Here is a 13775-nt window from a genome sequence, read left to right as displayed (position 1 = left end):
GGGGGTGGGGGGGGGGGGTCACATTTTGGCCTGGGACAGTCTGATAGAGCATGTCAGTCCTCTTGATGTTTTTGGAGATAGAGGCCCGAAGATCAGTCTGAAGCACAGTCTGGAAGTTTTCCTCAGTGTGCACAAGAAAGGTGCAGTCATCAGCATGCTGACAGGTAAGGATGGTTGTTTTGAATACTTTGGGTTTTGAGCAAAAATGTCCCAGTTTGAAAAGCCCTGTTGTTCAATGTAAATTATGGAAGGAAGGTGGTTCTTAATGAGAACCAGGATGATGGTCAGAATTGGGTGATGATATCCTTACTTAAATGGATTTCAACATCAAGGCCTTGGAGGAGCTGGCTGATAACAGACTCCAATGGTGCTGCAACCTCAGCCAAGCAGCAGCCCACTTCAAGGTATAAAGTGTCTTGCCCTCAAAGCAGAGGAAGAAAAAAGAGAGAAATCTCAGCCTACCATCTACTCTCCCCTGTGGAAAGATCTGTAACTTCTACAGATTGATCTGTGGCTCAAGGATTGCAATCAAGTCACCCCAAGATCCATCAATCAGCTGTGGTGGTGCTCATTCTTGAATTGAGTAATTGTTGCCACTGCTGACATCTTCAGTTGACTAAAAGGCTCCATCCTTTCCAAGCATATAAAGATTTGGCATCACTTATTCAACACTTTCTCATCAGTTTTTGTGGCCTATAGAAAGGATGGTGTTCAAAGCCCTGACCAGAGCAATGCTCTGACCAGAGATGGTCTTTGTGCTCTGACCAGAGACAGACCAAGCCAGGTGCATTCCTGGAGCAGCTGCTGATTCATGGGGCAGCACTGGCTCCTGCCATACTGATTGTGGCAGTGGCTGCTTTTGTTCTAACAAAGGTGCCTGAGACTGCTGCCCTAATTGCCCCCTTTCAGCCTCTCTCACTTAAAATACTGGCTCTTACTGCTGAAAATGCTCTAGTGCATTTTCTTAGCACACTGCCTGCCATGGTTACATCAAACCTGTCCTAAATTCTCTGCATTTGTTTCCCAACTATTATCTAATTAATTTCAAGGTCTTGGAACTGATCTTCTAGTGATTTCATGTCCTGGGCTCAGGATATCTAAAAGATCACCTAAAGTTCCTGAACGAAGACTGATAGATATCTTTGTCCTTCTGGCACAATAAGGATAAATCTCATCTGTAGAGGCAGCAAAATTTTCTCAAGACCTAGTCTAAAACCTTGTAATAAATCCTCAACAGAACAGAGGAGAACAAATTACTCTGCTGGTCCAAATTCAAAGTAGGTTTGTCTAAGATTCATAGATTGTAAGGCCAAAAGGGACCTTGGAAGATCATTGGGTCCAGCCCCCTGCACCAATCAGGAAAGATAACTGGGGTCACTAGTGACCCCAGGGCTCAGGTGACCCCAGCAAGGTGACTGTCTAGTCTCCTCTTGACTCTTTCCAGGCTAGGTGATTGCACCACCTCTGGAGGGAGTTTATTCCACAGTCTGGACACCCTGACTGTGAAGAAATTTTTCCTAAATCGGTCTTCCAGGAATTTGTGGCCATTATTCCTAGTTTTCCCCTCAGGTGCCCTGGTGAACAGTTGCCTACTGAGCCCTTGATGTACTCTCCTAGTGTAGTGGTAAGCTGCTACCAGGTCCCCTCTCAGCCTTCTTTACCTCAGGCTGAAGAGTCTCAGATCCCCCGGCCTTTCCTTGTATGGCTTGCCTTTTAAGACTCTGATCATATGGGTGACTCTTCTTTGGACTCTCTCGAGCTTGCCCATGTCCTTGTTAAAGTGTGGTGCCCAGAACTGAATGCAACTGCTGCGACTGCAGCAGTACTCCAGCTGCAGTCGCATCAGTACTGAGTAGAGTGGAAGAATCGCCTCCTTGGTTTTGCTGGAGATGCATCAATTGATGCATGCCAGAGTATTGTTTGCCCTACTGGGTACAGCATCACACTGCCGGCTCATATTTATACTGTGGTCTATTATTACCCACAGGTCTCTTTCATTCATGGTGCTTAGTCAGTTTGGTGCCACCAAGCCTGTAGGTGTGTTGGGGGTTGTTTGTCCCTAGGTGGAGCACTTTACATTTCTCAACGTTGAACTTCATCAGATTCCAGTCATCCCAACTTGCTCTCCTGTCTAGGTCTGCCTGTATCTGTAGCCTATCTTCAAGCATGACCACGCTTCCCCATAACTTGGTGTTGTCCGCAAACTTGGCTAGTGAGCTTTTCACCCCCACATCCAAATCATTAATAAAGATGTTGAAAAGTACTGGACCAAGCACTAACCCCTGTAGGACACTGCTGCCCACTTCTCACCAGGATGACACAGATCTGTTCACTACGACTCTGTCCTATCCTGCAGCCAGTTTCTCACCCACCTGACTGTCTCAGAGATAAGCCCTCAATCCTCCAACTTTCTCATGAGGACATCATGGAATACTAAATCAAAGGCCTTATGGAAGTCTAGGTATGCAACGTCAACCTGCTCTCTCGTGTCCAGGTGGTGAGTTACCCGGTCATAGAAGATGAGGTTGGTAAGGCAAGACCTGCCAGTGACAAAGCCATGCTGGCTGCCATTCAGTATCTTAACTTCTGCAAACTTATTGCAGATAGACTCCTTGATGAACTTTTCATGGATTTTCCCTAGGATGGAAGTTAGGCTGACTGGTCTATAGTGACCCAGGTCCTCCCTCCTGCCTTTCTTGTGGATGGGCACAACATTGGTCCTATTCCAGTCCTGAGGGACTTCTCCAGAGTACCATAAGTTGTAGAAGAGTTTTGCAAGGGGTCCTGCAGTGACTTTAGCCAGCTCTTTCAGCGCTCTTGGATGAAGATCATCTAGTCTCATTGACTTTTTCTTCATAGATTCATAGACATTAGGTCTGGAAGGGACCTTCAAGATTATCAAATCCAGCCCCCTGACCCAGGGGCAGGAAGTCAGCTAGGGTCAAAGGGTCACAGCAAGATAAGCATCCAAATGTTTCTTGAAGGAGTCCAGAGTAGGTGCCTGCACCACTTCTGGAAGGAGTCTGTTCTAGGTCTTGTGGGCTCAGACAGTAAAGAAAATTTTTCTTATGTCCATCCTGAAACAGTCTTGGAGGAGTTTATGACCGTTGGTCCTTGTTTTACCTTGGGGTGCTCTGGTGAACAGATGTTCTCCCTGATCTTGATGTACATCCCTTATGTATTTATAGGCAGCCACCAGGTCCCCCCTAAGCCTGCACTTTTCCAGGCTGAAGAGTCCCATGGCTCTCAGCCTCTCTTAATAAGGCCTATTCTCTTGCCCTCTGATTATGTGTGTGGCTCTCCTCTGGACTCTCTCAAGCTTCTTGACATCCTTCTTGAATTGCAGAGCCCAGAATTGGATGCAGTACTCCAGCTGCAGTCTCACCAAGGCTGAGTACAATGGGAGGGTGACATCCTGAGACGTACTTGAGAAGCATCTATAGATGCAAGCCAGGGTTTTTCCTTTACCAACTGCAACATCACATTGGTGGCTCACGTTCATCTTGTGGTCAATCAATACCCCCAAGTCTTTTTCAGCAGTGGTGCTAGCAAGTGTAGCACTGCCAAGCCTATAAGCATGCTGCGGGGGTTTTTTCTGAAGTGGAGTACCTTACATTTTATTGGCATTGAACTTCATCAGGTTTGTATCCACCCACTTACTAAGTTTATCCAAGTCAGCCTGGATCACTAGCCTGTCATCTGGTGTGGATACTACGCCCCAAAGTTTAGTGTCACTGGTGAACTTAGCCAGTGCATTTCTGACACCAATGTTCACATCGTTGATAAAGATGTAAAACAGAACCAGTCCAAGGACAGAGCCTTGGGGGACGCCACTGGTCACGGAGCACCATAGTGATTTGCTACCATCGACCTCTACTCTCTGAGTCTGACCTCGGAGCCAATTTCCCAGCCATCAGATTGTGGTGTAGCCGAGGCCACAGTTGGCCAATTTTGTCATGAGGAGGTAATGGGACACCAGATCAAAGGCTTTTAAAAAGTCCAGATATATGACATCAATCTTTTCTCCCTTGTCCAGGTGGAATGTCACCTGGTCATACAAGGAGATGAAATTGGTCAGGCAAGACCTTTCCATGACAAACCCATGCTGGCTATCCCTCAGGATGTTGCCCTCAGGCAGCTTATCCAGAAGGTGTAATCTGTCAGGACCAGCTGACCTGATGGTGTCCAGCCTCTCAAGGTGATCCTTTACTAGAACAACACCAACGCTGGGTATAAATATGCCCTCACCCTGGCTGTCCCACATTTTACTAGGCAGGGTGGTCCCAATGGACTGATGAAAGACCAATGCAAAGTACCCATTAAGTAGGTTGGCCTTTTCCTGGGTGTTGATTATCAGCTGTCCCATTTGGTTTCAGCAGGGCTCCAATGTTACCCTTGCTATTTTCTGACTCCCTACATATCTGAAAAAGGACTTTTTGTTATCCTTGATATGTGAAGCCAGGTAGAGCTCAGTTGCAGCCTTGGCTTTCCTGATCTGCTCCCTGCCAGTATGGACCAGTGCTGAGTACTCCTCCTTGGTGGTAATTCTATCCTTCCATCCTTTATAAGTCTCACTTTTGAGGTATAGGAGGTCCTCCAGTTCCCTGCTGAGCTAAGGGGGTTGCCCTTTTGCTACCCTTCCTCTAAAATGGGATGGCCATCCCTTGTGCTGTCAGGATCGCTCCCTTGAGGAGCAACCACTCCTCTTGGACTCCTCTTTCTGATGAGTCGTGATCCCTTAGGGCCTCAACAATCAGCCTCCTAAGCTTGTCAAAGTCAGCTTTCCTGAAGTTGAGGACTTCTGTATTGCTGACTGACTTGCTAGCTTTGTGATGGATAGTAAAGTTGATCAGCTTTTAGTCACTATCACCCAGCTTCCCATTGATTCTTAGGTCACTGACTAAGTTATCCTCTTTGGCCAGTAACAGGTCCAGCAACGCTTTACCTCTTGTCAGCCCATAGACTTCTTGAGTCAGGTAGAGCTCGTCCACACACATGAGGAAGCTTTGCAACTGATCAGATTTGGCCGAGTCCTTTGGTGATGAGATGTCTGGGTCAGTTAGTCTCCCATGACAACCAGGCACCAAGAGCGTGCAGCCTCAGCCAGTTCCTTGGTGAATTTCTGGTCCAGCTCTTGTTTCTAGTCAGGAGGTCTGTAGTAGACTCCTACTATGATGTCCCCTGTGCCACGTTCCCCACATATTTTAACTCATAGAGAGTCCAGTCATCCTTCCTGGGTGTCAATGTCAATTTGCAGGGACGTGTAGCTGTCCTTGACATAGAGAGCTACACCCCCACCCCTTTCATCTGTATGATCTTGCCTGTACAGGGTATACCATCTATACCTGTCACCCAGTCATAGTTGGAGTCCCACCAGGTCTCCGTTATCCCAATGAGGTCATAGTCATTCTTGTTTAGCAGGAGTAACAGTTCCTCCTGTTTATTTCCCGAGCTCCTGATGTTGGTGCATAGGCAGGTAAGTGTCCCATTGGGGGGCCCTTGCCTTCCCCACAGATCGTTCCAGAGCTAGGGTAGGGGTGGGTTCCCTTAACATTGAGGTATCTTACTTCATGAGTTCCATAGACTACTTGAGCAGTAACAGCTCCAGTGAGCATAATTAATGAATTAATGATAGTAGCAGAGTTGGATAATAGTATGTAGCCATTGTTCATAGATTTCAAAACTCATTTAGATGATGGGCTACAATATTATTTGGGATTATTACATGCACATGCACACGTATGCACAGGAGCTTTTTGCAAATGGATTTAATTCACTGTGTTTGGTAAAAAATTAACCACTAGGTGACAGTATTGTTCTATTCCAATATATAGAAGAATATTTTTATCAGGCACAAAATTTAACATAGCATCATATAAAGGTAAATTTAACTAGATTTAAAAAATCAGACTTGCCATTTTTCTTTTGTCTATAACTTTTAACTCTTCGATATGTTGTTGTTTGACACTAAGATAAGTCTCATTAAATGTGTTGCAACAAAACAGAGTTCTTTAAAATATATATCTACCTAATTTTAATCCCTCAAACAAACTGGCAACAATTTTCCTCTTGTCCTCTAAGGAATTATCTCTCATTGTGCTTTTTGTTTTTCTATTGGGCATACACTTTTTAGTCTGATAAGGATTTTGCAGAATGATGTGCAGTTTCTCATCTGAATGCTTACTTTATCACTATAAATAGTGTTCTCACTCTGTCTTTTTTTTTTTTTTTTTTTTTCTTCTGGGGTGTAACTGGCATAAGGGAAGAGTCACTCCCTGAGGCAAAGCTGTATAAATAATTATTTGCCATCAAGCAGAAGAAAAGATGTGTAATGCACAAATTACCACACCTCTCATCTCTGGGTTAAATTCTTGTGGCATATGGTAGATGCTTTAAAAAAAATAATGGTTGATGCTAGTGGAACTAGAAAACTTAATTGAATGAACAGCTGAACTCTTTCAATTATTATCTTTTTCATTAAAATCCCAACTGTGTTTTAAGATTATATAACTATAGTTATGGCTGTATCATATGACAGCTCTGCAGTTGGTGGTCATCATCCAGAAGTCAGCAATTGGCAGTACCTTATTAGTTGTTCTTTATATGTAATCCACAAAATAATTTTGTTAAATGATCAGTTTAAGGATTCTTTTTGTGCCCCAGTCTTTTCCCCTGAACCTGGCCATTTATGCCCTTGACATTGCGTATCTGGGACCCATCTCTACCCCTTGGTCTTCTCATCTCAGTTCCAGTCTCTCTTTCCAGAGGCCTTGAGTCCCATTCCCTCCCAGATTCAGTTTCCTACTTCCAGGTCTTTGTCTAATCTGTCTTTTCTTTCCATATACTTTTTATTTAGTCTAGTTGCACCATCTCTCTCCTCTATTTGGCTCTTCTCCCCTCTGCATTTGAATCAGATAGTTTCCTTCTCAATTCTGCTAGTGTGTCCTCAGGGGATAGATGGGGGGAAGGAGAGAAATCCTTTTAAAGTATCTGGCTTCATTCTGATTCTCAACATCCAAGAGCATCAATTACAGGGAAGGTCATAGGCAACTGGTAGGGGGAACACAGGAGGGCATCTGCTCCCCTGACAGCCGTCCCTGCCACCAGTGGCTTCTGCGGGTGCTCACCCACCTGGTCTCTGCCACCGCCGGCAGCTTCTGCGGGTGCCTCACCAGACTCAAGAGACAACACTCGCCCATGGGGAAGGTCCACATCTTCTGATGTAGGCCTGTGTTGGAAAAAGCATGCTCATTTCCTGTAAAAATAACACAAATCTTATTAGGAGTTCAAAGAGACTCAAGTATGCCCAGAGATGACTGAATACATGCCTAGATATGAGCTGGGAGGCTGCTCTGATGCACTTTAAATGCAGAACAATTAATTGAGTCAGCTGGAGTGTGCTAATTAGTACGCTCCAGTCAAACTCTGCATCTTATGTATCAGTGTCCCCACACTTCAAAATTGTGCTGAGGGTGCTTTAACTAAAGCTCATTCAGTGAACTTTAGATAAATCACCCCTGCTGCCATTTTGAAGCATGGGGGTGGGGGGACACTGATATATGAGACACTCAGCGTGCTTTAATTAGAGCAGCTCTCAGAGCATCTCTAGTTAACCCCCCGCCCCTGCCCCATCCCTGGAGAACATGTAAAAATGCCTGATTTGTCAAAGGGACAGTTAAAAGCATGAAGGCCAACCCATGGATACAGGAAATGGCATGCTGAAGCTTCTCTCTCTCTCAAAAAAAACATTGCCAGATTTTTCTGACTTGGTGATGCAATGCATTTTTTCATTGATTTCAATCTCAGAAATAGCTTGGCTGTTTTGCTGAAATTTTCCAATTAAAATTCATGTTGAATCAGGAAAATTTAAACCCAAGTAGTTAAAATATTGTGCAGTTATAATAGACATTTTCAGTTGTTTATATTGGGAAATGTCTGAGTAGGCACCCCCTGCAATTCTCCATAAAAACATTGTGCAGTGGTGATAAGACTAAAAAGCTTTCAGAGGGTGCATCTACACAAGATTCTTTACTTCAGAGCTGGCACCAGAGTAAAGCATCATGATCTATATGTGTGGCGCTATGAAGCTGCAGTAAACTAATTAACTCTGCTGTAGGATAGTACTACCTGACCCAAGTACTATCCTATGGCAGAGTAGCTATGTGCGGCAAAATGCACATGTAGACAGTAATGGGGCTGGCTGGGGCATACAGGTGCTACAATGAAGGGGCTGCCTTTCAGCTATTCCTACACTGTAGCACCTTTGTGCCCCAGCCAGCCCTTCCACAGCATGTTGAGCCAAGAGGAAACATCTCCCTGCTGGCAGGCTGATCCCTGGGACCTCCTACTGTAGCTCAATGTACTAAGGTCCCAGGTGCATGCATAGATGCTGCACCCAGAAGCAATACATTCCAGCACAAACAGCACCAGAGTTTGCGTTGCACTAATATCATGTGTAGATGTGCCCAGAATGAAGCAACAGAGTGAAGTTCATAATACTCTTCCTATTTATTCATTATGAATTATGTTTCTTCTTATTCTTTTAGGGTTCAGAGTGACCCATAATCATTCATGTTATTACATATTATTAGGAATTTCTTATTATTGTTTTTATTAGGAATTTATTGTTATTGGAAATTTCTTACCAACCTTCCTTGTATGACTTTAGACACAAGACATCATTTAATTTTAACTTTGCTACAGTGATTCTCTCTAAACATGGGCAAATCACATAATTACTTGATATTTCAGTTCCCCATTTGTGAAATAGAGATAGTATCACATTTTTTTCATGTTTTTCTGTCTGCTCTTTTGAAGTTGTATATTTGTTAAGGCAAAGGGCTATCTCTTACTATGTTCAGGTAAAGTGCTTAGCACAAATTTGTAATTTTTGTCTAGGTAGGGATCCACGGGTATAAATAATAAAAGCAATGTTAGAGTCTTTCTTCTAGGCACGATTAAATGCCTTGCTTGTTGGTTTTCTGTTGAAGGAGAAGTCTTTAATATGAAGTCTGTCTACGTTCTTGGGGCAGTTTGTTTTGCTGATATGTATACTCCAGTCCTGAAACAGAGGTGGTCACAAGCAGTACATGAGATGCCACTTTTTTCAGGAAACTCGGTTTAAACAGCAATACACAGTCACCCGGACAGCAATTCCACTTCAAGAATTAGAGAAATTAAGGTAGAGAACAAACTCCCATTCTCCTCCCACAGTTTTCAAAAAGAGCAATATCACAGCATTTCTTTCAGGACTAAAATTTTGCTTGTGGTCTTGAAAAAGAACTTTTAAAGCCACAAGTAATAGTGCCATCCAGTGATCTCCAACATAAGTGTATCAAACGTTTCTAAATTTGGTAATGTTTGGAATCGCCTTACTTTTGAGTGCTTTATAATGAAAGAGTCTTTGCTCTTAATATAATCAACTAAGTGTATTACATTCCTCATGTTATAGTGTTGTGTAGGAAATATTGAGTTGCTATAAATAATAGATTTGGGAGAGATTTGCAATTGAATATTACCAAGTTCTATCAAATTGTAGCAAGACACAAGTACATTATACTGGGTTCATTGTAATTACATACTGTAGAATAAATAGTATGGGTAAGTCGTAAGTATATGCCACCAGAGGAAAACTTTAATTAGGAAAGATTGAGGTTAACTGGTAATTATAGCTGAACAGTTCACGCCTCTATAGTTAACGGTTGAGTCAGTGTTTCCAATATAAACTATTATTTTCTGGAGTTTATATTCACTCATTCAGAGATGTACATGGTTGCATCCTAGGGACAATTATTTTCTTGATGACCCAGTTTATAAAACATGTAGTAATAATAATTTAGGAATAAAAGGCTTCTATAGGCATGTAAGCCTCAGATTGTTGCTAGCCAGGCATAGTACTGTCATGGGAAGAAGTCCAGCTCAGCCTCATACATAGGATATTAACCATAGAATTTCTCAGGAATTACATAAGCAAAATAAAGCATGACCCTTGTTTAGTACTGTAAGTAACACTGTTTGTCTAGAAATATTCATAGAGCATGTATCCAGAGCACACTGGAAAGATCTAACTCAAATTTCAGTTGGAAAAGACTCAGTTCAAATTCATTATGTTATTGCATGGCTCTATGTTTATACTTATTTTATCTCTGAATCTCTCAAAGTTGTGCTAGACACTTCATAAAATGAACAGAACTATTTTCTCCTCCCCTGTCAACCTGTTAAGTGCACTGTAAGTGGCAGCAGACCACATGTTCAACTTGGTACCGTAAAATAGTAAACCGTCCACAAAGATGTTCCATATATGATATAGAACATCTTTCTGTCTGATCTGTATGGAGTCTTAAATTGAATGTGTGGCATACTTCAGTCCCCATGCTGGGAATCAGATGCAGCCTCTCATTTCAAAACCCTGGTCTGCACCACTTCTGATGCTGGGGGTCAGTCCTAAACCAGCTGGGGCTGTCAGATTCATGTTTGGGCTACACTAGCATGTTGGCACATGTGGAGCTTGGGATCATGATGCTGGGTTCTACACATGCTGACAAGTTGAAAGGGTGCCATTGGCTGCAACCAGCAGGCATGACTGGGTTCTGATCTGATCTCCCAAACTGCATGTCCTTCCATGTAGGGTTATGCAAAACTTTGGATCATGATTTGGATTCAGGGATGATTCAGAGGCTGAATCTATGAATCCAAATGGAATCACTGGAAGCTTTAGGCTTTCCAAATTGATTCGGAAAAGTTTCAGTGATCCAGCCGTAGGGTATAATAAGGAATCAATGAAACTTTGGAATCAATGATAACTTTGTTGTCTTTTGGATGATTCAAATGAAACATGCAGGGATTGTAGCCTCTGCTGAGAGCATGATATGTGCCAAGTTTCAAGGTGCTAGATGCAAGGGGTTCTGGAAAACTGCACCTCAAAGTCCTGAAAGCAAAACTCATGCTGTGTGTGTTAAGCCACAGTGGGGTGAAAACTTCAGGGATGGTAGCTCTCACTGAGGCCACAAGGTCTGCCAAGTTTCAAGGAGATAGGTACAGGGGTTTGGGTTAAACTGCACGTCAAACTGCTGACAAGCAAAACTCATGATATGGGTGACACTGTGTGTGTGTTCAGGCACAGGGGATTGAAAACTGCAGGGATGGTAGCCCCTGATGAGGCCACAAAGCTGGCCAAGTTTCAAGGAGATAGGTGTAGGGGTTTGGGAAAAACTGTACCTCAAGGACAAGCAAAATTTGTGACATGGGTGACACTCTGTGTGTTAGGGCACAGCAGGGTGAAAGCTGCAGGCCTGCTAGCCCCTGCTGAGACCACAAAGCCTGACAGCTTTCAAGGAGATAGGTTCAGGGGTTCTGGGGTCCTGCACCCCTAGCTGCTGACAGGCAAAACTTGTGTCATGGGTGCATGCGGTATGTGGGAGGTGTGGGGGGAAACTACTGCAGGAATAATATTGCTAGGAATAATACTGCCACATGATGAACTCCAGATCTGCTTCACAAAGGACATTAACTACAGAATTTCTCTGAAATTAAAATAAAGCAAGACACTTATTTTATATAGTAAGTAGTAAAATATGTGTCTAGAAAGATATACAGAGCAAGTATGCAGAGTACAAAGGAGGGCTCCCATTCAAATATCAATTTGGAACAGACTTAACAGAATAAGCTATTATTTGATATTGTCTTTATATTTTTGTAATTATTTTATCTTTATATCTCTGAGCTGTGCTAGACGCTTTATAAAACAAACAGAAATATATTATCCTGCCCCAAATATTTACAGTCTAATTTTAGAAATTATACAACTTATAGTTTCATAGTTGGTAGGGTCAGAAGGGACCTAAGAAGATCATCTAGTCCGAACCCCTGCCATGGGCAGGAAAGGATGCTGGGGTCAAATGACCCCAGCTATGTGGATGTCTAACCTCCTTTTGAAAACCCCCAGGGTAGGGGCAAGCATCACTTCCCTTGGAAGTTGTTTCCAGCTCCTAGCCACCCTCGCAGTTAAGTAGTGCCTCCTGATATCTAGCCTGAATCTACTTTCAGTCAACTTATGGCCGCTGTTACTTGTTACCCCCGGTATTGCCCGGGGGAACAGGGACTCTCCCATTGCCTGCTGGTCCCCCTTGGCAAGTTTATAGGCAGCCATCAGATCCCCTCTCAGCCTTCTTTTGTGGAGGCTGCACAGGTTCAGGTCCTGTAGCCTCTCCTTGTAGGGCCTGCCCTGCTGCCCCCTAATCACGTGAGTGGCCCTCTTCTGGACCGTCTTGATGCTGTCCACATCCCTCCTGAAGTGCAGTGCCCAGAACTGGATGCAGTATTCCAACTGCGGCCTGACCAATGTTGCCCAGAGGAGGAGGATCACCTCCTTGGACCTGCTCGTGATGCATCCATGGATGCATGACAAAGTGTGGTTAACCTTCCTGACTGCGTCCCCACATTGGCGGTCTATGTTCATCTTGGAATCAATAGTGACTCCAAGATCCTTTTCTGTCTCTGTGCTGACAAGAAGGGAGTTCCCCAGCCTGTAGGTATGCTGCTGGTTCTTCCTCCCCAGGTGCAACACCTTGCACCTGTCCATATTGAAACCCATCCTATTCTCATCCACCCACCTCTGTAACCTGTCCAGATCTAGTTGTAGTCTGTCCCTCTCTTCTAGCGTGATCGCTTCTCCCCATATCTTAGTGTCATCTGCAAACTTGAAGAAGGTGCTTTTCACTCCCTTGTTGAAATTGCCGATGAAGATATTGAACAGTGCAGGCCCAAGAACCAAGCCCTGGGGAACCCCACTGCCCACATCTCTCCAGGTCAAAAATGTCCCATCTACCACCACCCTCTGGGTGTGGCCCTCCAGCCAATTTGCAACACATCTGACTGTAGGCGTTGACACCACAGACGCCTAATTTTTTAATGAGGATGGGGTGAGAGACAGTGTTGAAGGTCTTCCCAAAGTTCAGGAAGACTATGTTCACTGTGACACCTGCATCCAAAGCTTTTGTGACCTGGTCATAGAAGGCCACCAGGTTGGTCTGACAGGACCTGCCTCTAATGAACCTGTGTTGATTGCCCCTAAGGATAAACTCCCCTGCTGGTCCCTTGCAGATGTGCTCCTGGATAATTTTCTCAAAGAGTTTCCCCAGGACTGAGGTAAGACTAACAGGCCTATAGTTTCCTGGGTCCTCTTTCCTCCCTCTTTTGAAAATGGGGACCACATTGGCCCTTTTCCAGTGACAATAAGTAAGGATAACCAACTATATGAGGAACATGGGGATGAAGGACTAATATGCCCATTGGGTGTTTATTTAACAGTCTGGCCATTAGTAAATACATAACTCATTCTGAAATTTTGGGGATATTTATTATTCAGTCACTTCTTGGGGGTCTGGTGCGTGAAATGAGTGGCAAGGAGATATGGTTGAAATTTTGCAATACAGAATTTTGAAGTGGACTGCATATGCAGGTAATATCATTAATTTAGGCACAGTGATGGTTGTGGGAGAAATGGAAAAAAAATAGGATAATGAAATTGGCAGCAGTATCACAATGCCTGGCAAAATGCAGAGTGTGAGGGAGATGAATGTCTGTGTCTTGCATTAACAAGGGCTCCATCCTGCAAGGTGCTGCACATACTGGCCCAATCTACCAAAATGCTTAAGATTTTAATTTTAAACATGTAACATGTTCCATTAGTCAATTAAATTACTTGTCTGCTTAGTTAACCATGTACTTGGGTGCTTTGCTGTATTGTGCCAGAGTTCTCAGCACCTGGATGGATC

At 43.7% G+C, this 13775-nt stretch overlaps 1 long non-coding RNA gene across 1 annotated transcript in view; it reads left to right on the top strand.

Moving 5' to 3' along the window:
• The window catches only part of LOC102372398, an 88435-nt gene that overhangs the window by 55577 nt on the left and 19083 nt on the right, over positions 1-13775 (top strand). The gene's annotated exons all lie outside the window — the stretch shown is intronic.

Source organism: Alligator sinensis, unplaced genomic scaffold (assembly GCF_000455745.1).
Source record: "Alligator sinensis unplaced genomic scaffold, ASM45574v1 scaffold456_3, whole genome shotgun sequence".
Taxonomy (NCBI): domain Eukaryota; kingdom Metazoa; phylum Chordata; order Crocodylia; family Alligatoridae; genus Alligator; species Alligator sinensis.
Note: the sequence above shows the minus strand (reverse complement) of the source record. Positions and strands in the feature narration are given on the sequence as shown.